This window comes from Pseudophryne corroboree, chromosome 4, assembly GCF_028390025.1.
Source record: "Pseudophryne corroboree isolate aPseCor3 chromosome 4, aPseCor3.hap2, whole genome shotgun sequence".
NCBI classification, from domain to species: Eukaryota; Metazoa; Chordata; class Amphibia; order Anura; family Myobatrachidae; genus Pseudophryne; species Pseudophryne corroboree.
Genome location: NC_086447.1, coordinates 309360228 through 309374985, shown reverse-complemented (window position 1 = coordinate 309374985; position 14758 = coordinate 309360228).

The window sequence follows — 14758 nt, the reverse complement described above, 5'->3', positions numbered from 1 at the left end:
AATATTATTATTTGTCTTATATACAGTATTCTGTGTAGTACCTATTGTGTTTTTTTTTCTTTTTTGTTTTAGGCTTGAGAATGTAGCAGAGTTTCTTTACACACCGGCATATGCCTTACAACTACTAACAGCCAAGTTACTTTACTAGTAGAGTGGTTATATTGAATATAAAGCAGGAACAGTCATTCTGACTGTTATACACATTGGTATATAGAGCAGAGCTTGAGCAGAGGGGGTGTTATACAGCTCAACAGCTGGTGAGTGTATGTTGGTAACGGGCAAGGGATGCAGTTAAATTGCAGACGGTGGGAATCCTGGTAATCAGGATACTGATGTCGGAATCCCGACCGCTGACAATACTGACAGCCGGAATCCTGGCTAATGGGCTATTCCCACTGGTGGGTGTCCACAACACCCATAGATTGGGAATAGAATCTGTGGCGAGCACAGCGAGCCACCGAGCCCGCAAGGGGACTCTTTGCAATCGCCCCGCTGCTGGCATACTGATGGACGGGATGCTGTTGTTGGTATACTGACGGACGGCATCCTGGCTGTCGGTATATCATACTGATCCCCCAGGTAGTGGTGCAGGATTCTGCAACAGCAGCTATATAAGCAGGCAATCCCAGGTATCACTGGAGCTAAGAAGAACACTATTGTCTTCTGCTGTGGTACTCCTACAGCCCCAAGATGGCTTCTCACATGCTCAGTTTTAGCCTCATTGGTCATATTGGTACAGGGAATGAAGCTTTCCTTGAGGAGTAGCAACATGGAGTATGCCCAGTTGTGCACTCCACTTTTGACAAGCATGATATCTTGACCGAAGGTAAAAATAAAAATCTTCTAGGATTTTTTCTATGAAGTTTTGGATTCATATATAAACTACTTAATGCCTCCTTAGGAAAATATAAAATCCCTCACAGACCCCTGCATAGTATTTTTTACTGAAAAGGATACAAGCTCTAGACCAGTAGAAGTCTGCTGATTTTCAGCATTTTGCATTTTGATTTTTTACCCCAGGGACATATTTAGCCTGATAGATGACATTACAAATTAAATTACATTATATAATGTATAGTATCCTGCCTAAAATGCTTCAGAGAAATTCAGTATTCATTCTTGCCTTTTAGGAGGAGAGTAATGGGAATCCAAGATTACTGTAGATTGTAATGCTGCATTCCAGATGAACCCAAATTGAAATTATTTAGTCAGAATTTTCAACTAAAAATACATTATAGACATCTTCAGGATATACAACCAACAAGTGCACTGATGAAAGATTGGCCATATTAAGACTATTGTGAGCTGTTTGCTATGTTTATTTTTATGTTTAGTACAATTAATTAAAGTGTGAGTGTGTAGACTAATGGGGACATTTACTAAGCAGTGATAAGAGCGGAGAAGTGAGCCAGTGGAGAAGTTGCCCCATCAACCAATCAGCAGCTCTGTATAATTTTATAGTATGCAAATTATAGATGTTACTTCAGGGCTGATTGGTTGCCATGGGCAACTTCTCCACTGGCTCACTTCTCCGCTCTTATCACTGCTTAGTAAATGTCCCCCTTAATGCAACAGAGTGGGTAGGGTTGTCTGGAACTAGGGTTAAGATAATTGTTTATTGAGAGGTATTGAGCAATCCCCTAATGTGTGATAATTCCAGCGTGGTACATTTTAAAGGAGTTTCTATTTGTAAGTTATATTGCCATTGTAAAAATATACAGATTTTATGGTATACTGTAGTGTGGTTTTTGGGCATTTTGATTATGTGAAATTTGACGAAAGTAGAAAAAGCCTCTATTAGGGATATTGTTATATTGTCATAACCATATTGTCAGGTGGAGATGTCAGTAATGTAATTACCCCTCCCAGTAAACCTAAAGGTAGATGCTTTATAAGGGCTTAGGATAATTGTGTTATTGATTGTATTCATATTAGTATTTATCTCCCTTCACCATTTGCTATTACTTTAAGAAATTCCCCTATCCATACTGGGTTATTTATCTTCTTAACAAAAGTGTCCTGTTCATTTATTGGCTGAGGGAGGGAATATAGTCTATCATATCTGTACCTACACATTAAGTCATAGGGATATCCTGAGTCAATCCCTGATGGACTACCTTCTTCAATCAAGCAAAAACTTGAATAGATGCACTGCCAGAAATAGATTTGGAATAGAAAAGAAACTGATTTTATTGGTGTAACATTTTCCCAAGCTCCTACTACAGGTGTTACACATACAGTACATTGTAAAATTTGATGTGCAATCATTTGAAATGTTACATGTCTAATATAATTTACCCACTTTATGAAATCAGTTAAATAACTAGAATATTCCGTTCTACATACAGTACCTTAAATTAATTGTGTCAAAATATTATGGTCCATCACATGACACTCTACATTAACAGCACAGAGCAGTAAAGCAGTAAATCACTGGACATATTACATTTTTACAAAAGTTTATACACTATATACTGATTAGCAAAAGTGTTTAAGCAAAAAGTGTTTGTTCCAAGAGCAAGGTGTTTGTAACCATCCTCAGGCCATACAATTCCAGTGATGGCTATGTTACCCAGGCTGCATGTATGCAAATTAGCCTAACCCCAGGAATTATTTTCTCCGTCCTTACTCAATTTAATACTGTTTCTGTAATCACACTCATATACAGTATATACTGTAGGTAATTGTTGTCAGTCCTGTGTACTGTACCAATAAAAGTAATGCATATAAAATCAATGGGACCCAATAATAGTATAATCCAGTTTTCTCATAGAAGTTCCTCTCAACCTCTATATCAACTCTACTGCTGAACTCCAAGAACAATCTTTTACATTTATTGTTTAGTAACTTCACAACAAATATTATATGATACAGGTGAATCTATTAGGCTGATTTCTAATTCAGATGGATTTCAGTTAATCAAATTAATTTGTTGATTGGTACCTCAGAAAACTCCACACAGAGCCACCTGACCTTTGCTGACCAATTTGGTATTTTTGTGTTGGTTAGACCCAACACTGTGCAAGTTGGGTTGGGTACAAAATCCCAGCAGCCGGGACCCCAACAGTCAGAAGACTGACAGCGGAATGAAGATCATAATCCTAACCCTAACCCATCCCTCCTGCAGCATAACACTAACTGTTCCCTCACGCAGCCTAAGCCTAACCTCCCCCACCCCGCAGCCTGACACCCCCCATCACACATGTGAGCCAGGAATTTGCTTGGTCTAGCAAGCTGGCAAATTCACAGGTCTCAGCCCCGACTATGGTAAAGAGCAGGGTCGGGGACCTAGGACTTAGGGGGACATGTACTAAGCACTGATAAAAGTGGAGAAGTGAGCCAGTGGAGAAGTTGCCCATGGCAACCAATCAGCATTGACATAACATTTATAATTTGCATACTATAAAAGCATACAGAGCAGCTGATTGGTTGCCCAGGGCAACATCTCCACTGGCTCACTTCACCACTTTTATCACTGCTTGTGTGATATGGGTGGAACCCTAACCCTCCACATAAGGCCTAACACTAAGCCCAGTACTTACCTCCGGGATCCATCGGAATTCTGTCTGTCTTCTGACTGTCTGGATCCTGATTGCCGGTATCCTGACCGCATCCTGTAGAGTCAATACCACTAGATGTCTAGAGATTGGGCTGGGTGGATTTTTGGGTGGACAGCCTCTGTCTATTTTAAATACAAAATATAAGCCATGCAAAATTCACAGATGTTCACAAATTCATCTAAATCATTGCAAACATCACTACATAAGTGTTATATGCTCCTCAGTAACTTTTCTAAATTATTGTCTTTTCAGTGCATTGCTACTGACAAAATGTCAGCAAAGTCCATCATACTTTCTCACCGAATCTCTTTCTTACTAGCCCCCTCAGCTGTCAGCACTCTATTCCTAGTGCAGCTGCAAGATGTACAAGTCTAGACACTTATAGTACTTGGTATTGGTGACTGCTTGCTCCAGTCTTTCATATGTTTTTTATTTAACATCCCACTGTAATCCTACAGATAATCTGCTCACTGGTTATGGGCAATGCCTGAAAATAATACAATAATTTTTTGGGCTGGCGCCAATCATTTTGGGTTCATACATGCCAGGAGATTCAGACTAGTTTGGTGATATCTGCGTTAATATTGCAGTGTGTATGGCTGCATTACATGCCGAGCAGTAGAATCTTCTATATTCCTATACTTCCTGTGAACTGGCAGCTATACATATCATCCTAAAGACTTGAAGCTCTTTTCAGTTGAACTCTTTCTCTTCAATATTATCCTAAAGCCCTCTCTTTATGCCATGGAAATACTCTACAAACGACACTTGTTAAGCAAAACAGTTATATGAACCTATGACCTTTGGGGTCAGACTGATGTACAATAAATGGTCATCTGCTGTACTGTCCCTCTGTTTTCCCTATAAGAGTTATTAGATTGTAAGCTCATTTGGGCAAAGAGATCTTTGTTTGTTTCTTGTTTGACCCACTATGTGCTTGGGTTTTCTCTATGTATTTCCCTGTATTGTATATTACTTCCTGTACTGTATTCTTGTAAATCTGTACAACATTCTTTATTCTGCTATAAAAATAAACTTATATAAACATCTTTTCATTCATTGCTTCCTCTCCTGATCATTTCCCAGTACCCTAGTTCCAGTCTATTTAAGACTGATATTGACAATATTTGGGCTTATATGAAATGGTGCAGAAGATGCAATATTAGGAACTCTATAGAGTATTCCTCATCAGTGGAAGCAGATGTAATCTTTGAACAAATAGTCCTTTACTGACATAGGAATTCACAGTGTGCTGGTTTAAAACAATAAAACATGACATTTGTTAATGAGTTACGAAGGTCTTTAGCTCTATGATTTGTCTGTTGACATACTGTAGAATCAGTTTAATATGGAATACTAATGAAAGATGCACCATTTTCCCTATTGTATTGGTAATCTGCTTTCAAGCAAATTTGTTGATTTTCTGCCAGTAAAGCCACCTGTGTGATTTAAAGCAATGACAGGCTGCTATAGTTTGTCAGACTGTTAAAGCAAATGATTTAATTCATTATGAGTAGAAAGTTAAGAAAATTCTGGAATTTTGTTATCACTGATTTGGCAAATCCAAATGCGAAAACATTAATCGCACAAAACTGAGCATATAGGGTTTTTTTTATACAAATTCTTAATTTTGCAGTCAGTTTTCAAAAAAAAAGTGTTTTGGGGCATGTGAAGGCCAATTCACAGATGTAAGAAGGTGCTGGAAGGCAATAAAGGAAACATATCATATTCTTAAGATAGATTTAGAAGACTACTATTTATATGACCTTTGATTTACCAGACACTGTGCAAGTTACTATGATACATAATTGACCGATGACCATGAGTGGAGCTATGAAGATTTACCTTTCCGGATTTAGTCAGTGCTGTTGTTGTGGATTGCTTTTGAAAAGAAGTGCGGAAGGACCTTTCCAAAGAAGTGTCCTGCCTGACAGTAAAGACATACAGCCTTCTAATGACAATATGCAACATACAAATAGTAAGCTCCATTAAAGGCTTGCTTTTGTTCTGGCAAAGAACAGATGTGTACACTACATACACCTTTCCCCAGGATGCAGTTAATTTTTCAAAATCCCACATTTTTGGGTCCCCTACTGCGATAATGACATATATATTATATATTATGTGTATATATAGATATATTATATAGATATCTATCATAATATTTATATGATGGTAACCACTTTGCTCTTTCCCATTTAGCTCTCCTGTCCCTGTGGCTTTGCCCAGACTGTACACAGCCCTGGAATGCAAGACGCCGCCAAGTGGAATGCATACAAGCGGTTCCCGTGGCAACAGGCTTCTCTGGGACCAGAAGTGCAGTGACGGAAGTCGACCTGGAGTGCGGGATGAGACGCAGGGATCAGTGAGTGGTGACACTTATGTGTGGGGGCTATTTAAGTGGGTAAGTGTTTGTTTCCAGTATGTACCTGTATTGTTGTTGGTCCTGACGACGGGGCTACGGGCTCCGAAACGTTGACTTTGGATAAAATCATTTTTCTCACTATTGCTGTCTCCGAGTGCCGGTTACCATTGGACCTATATTTTTGTCTTTCCTGGACACCGGAGCATGTTGAGGGTTTATATGAGTGCCGACTGCTGCTGTAGTGGTATATATATATATATATATATATATATATATATAAATATAGAATAGAGAAATCGGCGGCACTCAAGCAGGCTGGAACAATAGTGCAAAATAGTGTCCCTTTATTCGCGAATAAAGGGACACTATTTTGCACTATTGTTCCAGCCTGCTTGAGTGCCGCCGATTTCTCTATTCTGTTTTGGTCATCAGCTGACTTGGAGGGTACCGCAGCAAAGTAACTCTTTATAAATTGGAGTGCCGGTATAACTTTTCGATTTATTATATATAAATATATATATATGTGTCATTATCTCAGTAGGGGAACCAAAAATGTGTGATTTTGAATTTTTGCAAATTTGTGCAGTGTCTAGGTGCTCAAACAAGATCCAACACAGTTTTTTTAGGTAAATGAACAAAATGGTGCTTTACTTTCAGCATAAATTGAATAAAACAAGTGAACAGAAAGTAACATATGCCTAGCCCCCATTCAGGACATTGACTCACTTATTCACCCCTGACTAACCTTGGTCAGCTAATTTGCAAATATAAAGTATCTTGAATGAAAAGTTTCACTCCTGTCTCTCACAGGTACCATGCTGGCCCTAAATGACTCAATAGCACAATGATCTTTATGGCTTAAGGGGCCCATACATCAGCAATCACAATTTATTGTTTCACAGATTTTGAGATTTTTTCCCCCAGATTTATTGTTTTTACATTCCATCCAACTTGCCCATACATTACAGATATTTTTCAATGATTTGCAGATCATTTTCAAACAGATCTGCCAATTTTGAAAGACTCATCGGTTTATTAGAAACGGTCTGCAGATCTGCTGATTATTGTCCATACACTAGCAATCTACAGTCCCAATTGATCTGTGAAATAAAACATGTTGAAAAACCTGTGATATGTGAACCCCATACATTGCAGATGTATTGACACAATCATCTGCAAAGCATTATATTGTACATTGTATATAGCTCTAGTGTCTAGCATTTGTCTTTGAAAACAATACTTGCAGTTTCTCCTTCAAGGATTAACAAAAAAAATGCTTGGAGCTACTAAATCATGAGCAAGCCACATAAAGCTGCCCATGGGAGAAGCAGCTGGTCCTGAGATATATGCCTGCAGCCCTGAGCGTTTGCACCTGCGACTTGTTGATCGTCATTGCAAAGCAGATGCTTACAGGAAACTGCAGGTCCTTGAATTATATAAATGATATATGTCTGCGTTATTTATGGAGGTTTCAATATGAGCAGCTCTGAAAAAGGTTTTTTTTTTTAAATGCAATGCTATGAGTAACAGAGCGCTTGTAGTAGGTGAACGCACACCTGTGAAAAAAAGATTAGATTATTCTGTTTACAGCTCTTTTTTTGTGTAATACTTTGAGAGTCCACAGTTTGTGAATATGAAGGGTTCCAATGTATTGCTATTGGTGGATGAGTGGGAGCGGAAGCAGGTACTCACAGCCACTGACTGTCCGTATAATTTGTACCTGTATTGTGTACGGTCCCGGCTGGTTCCCTTGTGCGGCTTCTCCCATTCGCCCGACGGCGGCAGGTGTTGGACTCGCATCCTGTGGACTCTGTTGCTGGCATCTCAATCGTGTAATTGAATTGAAAAGGAAAACTGTTGGGGTTAAGGGGTGTACGTGTATAAACACAGTCTCTCATGCCACATTCTATTAGAATTTCTGCCACTATTAGGCTCCTCTGCAGAGCAGTCACTTTAGGTTCCGTTGCATAACTTGGGCAGAATCAAGTTCCGCAGCAGCATGATAGGAACACCAATTTTCAGTATAATGCTGTGCACTGGAAGTCCAGTTGCACTAAGTGAATTCAGAAATTCCACAAATATAGTCATATTGGACTTGAGGAGCTTACACACTGCGCACGCAGAGTGTCAAATGTCTATTTTAATCTTTTATTGACCCTCTCCCTGATGTCATTTGATCATACTGTACATACCCACTGGCGTGCGCAGCACATTTTATTAGTGGGTGCACGGCTGGAGGGGTGTGTCTAGCACCGCCTTTTGGGCGTGTCTAGCAACATCTATTGATGGACAACGCATATAAAATATCCACCCTTGTACCAATCCTAATAAAGCAGATACATTGTCAGATGTTGTGGTGTGCACCAAACAAACACCCCTGATGGCACTCACTGCAATTACACTGCTCCTCCTCAGCCTGATCTGGCTCCCCCTCTCTTTCCCCTGCAAGCTGCAGCAGCTTACTTACAAGTCAGTCACTCACTGACACTGACAGTCGCAGACTAGTACTGCTGCTGCTGGAAAAACGAGTGACGTGTCAATGTTGCTGCCGACCGCCTGCCAGTATTGAATTTGTCTTCCTAAGAGGAACGCTGGCTGCATGCTGATCCTCATCAGTGGCTGGCGTTGGCATAGCATAGAAGGAGAGAGGTGTATATGTGGCTGGTGTGACGGGTGGGCGTGCGAGCAGCATGATGTTATTACGTCACATCACGCTGTTTTTGTACATAGAGGTGGAGCCAGGAGTTTGAAAGCCAGTGGCAGTGGCACCCTTGGTTAACCCAGGTGTCCGGTCAGTAATGCAGTCCTGACAGGGTGCAACGCAGAGGGGACAGTAATCAGCCTGCTCGGCGATCGCTGCATCAGGCATGTGAGATCGGGGTGCCAGACATTAGGGGGTGCCTGTGCGCACCAGGCACCCCCCCCCCCCTGCGCACACCTATGTACATACCTCATTTTCTTTCTAGGTCACCAAGCTATAGGAGAGTGAAAATGCAAACCAAATTAATCTAATAGTTTTTGTGTGATAACGGAACGAACAGACATACAAACAGACAGACAAAAATTCTGAAAAAATGTTTTCTCCATAGTTCATAAACAGTTGCTAGAAGTACTGTATATTTCTCAAAAAGAAAATTGATATGTACAGACAAAATCCTTACAGTTCTATTATAAACAGATGGAGCCATGCTAATCCTGGCTCCATCTGTGCCTCTGAGCATGCCCCGATCGCAGTGTCTGTGGCGCGCACGCGTCCGTCTCGGGCACGTGCCCCATTCACTAGAATGGGAGTGTCTATGTGCACTCCCATGGCGGGGCTAGGCGCTGGATTGCCTAGTCCCGCCTGGAGTGCATGTATGCGATGGAGCTGCACTAGATGAGTGCGGCTCCATCTGTATATATATATATATATATATCTCAAGTGGTTTGCAGAATTTCGGCATGAAAGGAGGTCCCCTGGAAGATGAGCACTGTGGCTGACAGGTGTACGCAAGATGCAGGTCGTCATGGCACTGGAGCGCAAGCTGGCGCTCTGGTGTTGGATATCCGGGCCGTATGGCGTGGTCACATGACGCGGGGGGCTTTTCTGGTGTCTAGGTGTGCATGGTGCTGGTGGCGCCATGCTGAGCGATCCCGGTCCATGGGGCATGTTATTTATGGACGGGCTGAAAGGGATACATGTGTGATTGAGATGAGGTCTTTTTTCCACAAGTTACTGCGTTGGTTAAAAAGCTGGTATACTTAGATATCATGTCTCTGCTGGTGTTTGTCCCGCCCCTCACCGTCCTCATAGGCAGACAAAGCTGTCACTCTTAAAAAGATTATTACACATCAGGATTAATTCATGAAGCACGTTGTGGGGTCATTAACCCATTAAGGTCAAATTAGGTGGGTCCTAGTTTAATTATTGAAAAAGACAAATTATCTTGATCCATATTTAATGGCTGGTAGGCTGCATGCATTTAAGGGTTTGAAAAAATCACAAAAAAAATCACATTTCTTTAAGAATATATATTAATTGATAAATTACTAATTGATCCACTTTAGGAGGTGATGTCATTCCTCCTCCCCTATATATGTTAGGCCTTGTTCCTCATGCTTCATTGCATGGAGGTTTGGACAATCACTGACTTGCTGTTGGAAGGTAAGGTACATATATACAACATTTAATTGATCATACACTTCAGTGTATGTTTTCTGTAAATCTGTGTATGTATCAATACATTCTGATACTTATGAATGGATATTGTTTGCACTAGAAATTCCTTTGAATTAAGTATGTTCTCTATGATGATCAATGTATGAGTAGTCAGAACTAATATGTGTTTATTTTAATTGTCTCTTTTATATATCTATATACACACACATATGTCACTTAGACCTTATTGAATGGTTTCTTCTTTTTGAAACCTCTTTCTTATTAAAGCTAGACACTAATGGATACCAAACTGAAATGCATTACTTGAATTCTCAGGTTCCAAAATCCATTTATTCATACTAGGATCTCTTGTATGCATAAGCTCCATTGTTTGAGCTGACCTTTGAGGTATGTCATTAAATACCCTTTTTATATATAGATTTTGGAATAGCCTATTAAATCTATTTAAATATAACCATAAGTTAATGTACAGATAGAGGTTGAGATATTTAGCACATAAATCTTTTTCGATATGTACAGTAAGTTACAACATTTTTTAGAAAGATTGCTATTATTTGAAATCCTTAGTATCTCATATTATTGTCCCACACACACCAATACTAATCTATGGTAATTAATTGATCCATTAGGTACTTTTGGGTTGGAATTAGCCGACTTCATTATCATCTTGAACCTCCTCTACTGATGGTTAGAATTTGGGTAGTCGACTCTAGAGGTATGTGGTGCAATACCCAAATACGTGAATCTGGTAATAGCCTTTTTACATATTTGATTACAACTTCAATTAATATGTTCCAATTAGGTTGGAGTGACATTACCACAATGGTGGTTATCGAATTTTCCTTATGAATATCCTTGATTGATTGTCTGGGTCCATCAAAATAGTTCTTTTTGTCATTATTTATCAAAAATCAGAGGTATGTCCTGTCTTGTAATTATGATGTATGGATGTCCCCCTTTTTTTGCTCCTTGTTCCTTTCCTGTTCCTTTCATTCTCTATGTGACTAAGGTTGACTATAACACTGCTCTGCTATACCATGTCTTGCTTAATTGTCTTTATACTGTTCACTTTTTATTATTCTTAATTATATGTTTTGTATATATTTTGTATATTGTAATCAGTAATGGTTATATAAATGCTAAGCATTGATCAGTTGTCCTATGATTCTAGACACACCCCTGATGAAGTCTTGATATTAGACAAAACGCGTTGGGCTATTACTCTGTTTTCTGATGTTATCTCCGAAAACTCTATAAGGAAGATTAAAGATACAGGCAGAAGTTTATCTGCACCCTTCCACAAAACACAGGAGATTTGCATCTTGCTAACTATGTAATGTGATGGACACTATGTATGCTTCTGTATTTTTTTAATAAATTATTAAATGAACAGTATATTTTTATGTTTTAATGCCAGATTTAATCATACCGTATAATTTTCTGAGGTTTTTTAAACTTTGGGGTTGACACAATCCTTGGGCGCCCTATTCCTCTATTTCTCATTCCATTTCTACGTATAGTTTCCTCTAACAGGGAACTTAGGGGAATTAGGCAGCCAATTGTATTAGTATCATCTGGATACTTTTTCTCACATCCCATATATCATAATAGATTAGCGCAGGAGGGGAGTATTGTTTTTTGTGTTTTTTTGTATATATACATTAGAGATGAGCGGGTTCGGTTCCTTGGAAACAGAACCCCCCCGAACTTCACCCATTTTACACGGGTCCGAGGCATACTCGGATTCTCCCGTATGGCTCGGTTAACCCGAGCGCGCCTGAACGTCATCATCCCGCTGTCGGATTCTCGCAAGATTCGGATTCTATATAAGGAGCCGCGCGTCGCCGCCATTTTTCACTCGTGCATTGGAAATGATAGTGAGAGGACGTGGCTGGCGTCCTCTCACTTTGTTTCAGGGGGCTGCATATCTTTATTCTGGGGACCAGCAGTATTACAGGAGGAGTACAGTGCAGAGTTTTGCTGACCAGTGACCACCAGTATTATACGTTGTCTGCCTGAGAAACGCTCCATATCTGTGCTCAGTGTGCTGCATATATCTGTGCTCACACTGCTTTATTGTGGGGACTGGGGACCAGCAGTATTATATAGGAGGAGTTGTTAGGATCTCCTGCTCTGTGCTGCCACGTCGCCATGGCAACCGGGAGGCAAGTGTTAGCGAAGTAACCTGAGCGCAGCTGATACTCCGGTCCGGGTTTTTACTGTGTAGTGGTTACAGGCTCTGTGCACGGCAGGGAATCCGGCGCTGGTTTTGTGCTCACAGTCTGTGAGGTCTGAGTGGGGCGTGGACAGCACCTGCTATATAAACCATCCTCTCAGGCTAGGCAAATGCTGCTGAATCTTTGTTTGTTAGTCAGTTCCAGAGAGTTAGCTAGTACTGTGTGACTTTGTATTTACTTGTTGCTTACTGCGAATAGGCCTAGGGATTCGGTACTTCATTCTGCCAATCCGGACCTAGCAGTAAGACTGGAGTCAGTTGTTTGACCTGCTGGGGTTCTTTTGCTATTCTGTGAACCCAGCAGGTTTGCGGCTGTACTCTCAGACCTGCTTGCTTAATCCTCCCTCACTGTGCAGGGCGTCCAGGTGTCAGTTTAGTGGCAGTAAGCTGAACCTGTGCCCTGCAAGTGGGGGTTAGGATTGTGGATACTCTCCTTGTGTCTATATTTCTATCTCTGACCAAGGAGTTTATTCCCACACCCGTTGGTAACCCTTTGGGGTTTTTTCTGTTGCTCTTAGCAACATCATTTCAGGTGCTCCACATGTTAAATCACTACACATCGCTTCATTGTCTGCTCTATTCCATCTGAGCATTCCTGACACTAGGGAGACACCCAATTCCTGAGCCTTTGGGCTTCTCCGTTCACTTTGTGTTTATTAGTTATTCCATCACCTCCTGTGTATGTTATGTTATACTGTCTGTGAGTTCGTTTGCTTCGCTTCCCTCTCTGTTCATACACCGGTATACTCCTGTTAGCACTGGTATGCGTAACATATTCAGCAGCCCTACTCCTGTTGAAATTTTGTGGGAATATGGAGCATACCCCTCAAAATACTTTGCAACAGGTGGTCGATCAGGTGCAGGTCCTGACTCGACAATTTAATGAGATGTCCATTAAAATGAACACCCCGCAGGCCGCTAGCGGAGCTCCCGCAGCAGCAGCGGCAAGTTCAGGGGTTAAGGAGCCGAAAGTAAATCTCCCGGATCGTTTTTCTGGAGATCGCTCGCAGTTCTTTTGTTTCAAGGAGAGCTGTATGCTATATTTCAGGCTTAGGCCCCAGTCTTCTGGGTCAGAGATTCAGCGGGTGGGCATGGTGATTTCCTTGCTACAAGGAGACCCACAGGTCTGGGCATATGGGTTACAGCCTGACTGTCCGTCGCTTAAAAGTGTTGATGCTTTTTTTACGGCACTGGGCATTTTGTATGATGACCCTGACAAGATGGCTTCAGCCGAGGCTCAGATTACGGTTCTTAAGCAAGGGCGACGGCCAGCTGAGGTTTATAGTACGGAGTTTCGGAGGTTGGCTCATGATACCCAGTGGAATGACCCAGCCCTGAGAAACCAGTACCGAAGGGGCCTTTCTGACCAGATAAAGGACCAACTGGTACAATATCCCTCGCCTGATAGCTTAGATAAGCTCATGCAGTTATCCATCCGGGTGGATAGACGGCTGAGAGAGTGTAGGCTTGAAAGGGAGACCGCAGTTTCCTTTTTTCCCAAGGGAACCTCAGACTCTGAGGAATATTCCGAGGAGCCTATGCAGATTGGGGCTACCCGCCTCTCCTCGCGTGAGAAGACGCGGAGGAGACAGCAGGGTTTGTGTTTGTACTGTGGGAATAAAGGTCATGTTGTAGTATCATGCCCAGAAAAACTGGAAAACTTCAGGGCCTGAGGGTGATGGGAAATATCCTGGCAGGCCAAAAGTCAGAATTTCCTAAAAAGACTTTTCTCATTCCGGTGACTTTGGAGATCGCCGGTCAAACTGTCAAGACTGAGGCCTTTGTTGACAGTGGGGCCGATGGGGTTTTCATGGACCGTCAATTCGCCCTGGAACACTCTGTTCCCTCAGTACCTTTGGCATCAGAGATTGAGATCTGTGGGTTAAACGGGGAACCATTGTCCCAGGGTAAAATTACCTCCTGCACCAGCCAAATTCCTTTGTTTATTGGAGCCACACACTCTGAAAAATTGTTTTTTTTTTGTTACTGTCTGTTCTTTTGCCCCATTGGTTTTGGGGTTACCCTGGTTAAGGGCCCATAACCCTCAATTTGACTGGGTCTCTGGGGAGATTCTTAGTTGGGGTAGTGATTGTTTCAGGAGTTGCTTGAGCCTTCCAGTCAGGCTCTCGCAGCTAAGTTTGCCAGGATTGCCAGGATGTTATGCAGATTTTGTGGATGTGTTCTCCAAAAAAGTTGCGGAGGTACTACCTCCCCATCGCCCCTATGACTGTGCCATTGATTTGTTGCCGGATGCTAAGCTTCCCAAGAGCAGGTTGTACTCCCTGTCACATCCTGAGACTCAGGCTATGGCAGAGTACATTCAGGAGAACTTGGCTAAGGGATTTATCAGACCCTCACAGTCCCCAGTTGGGTCGGGGTTCTTTTTCGTGGGTAAAAAGGACGGTTCGTTGCGACTCTGCATCGACTTCAGGGAATTG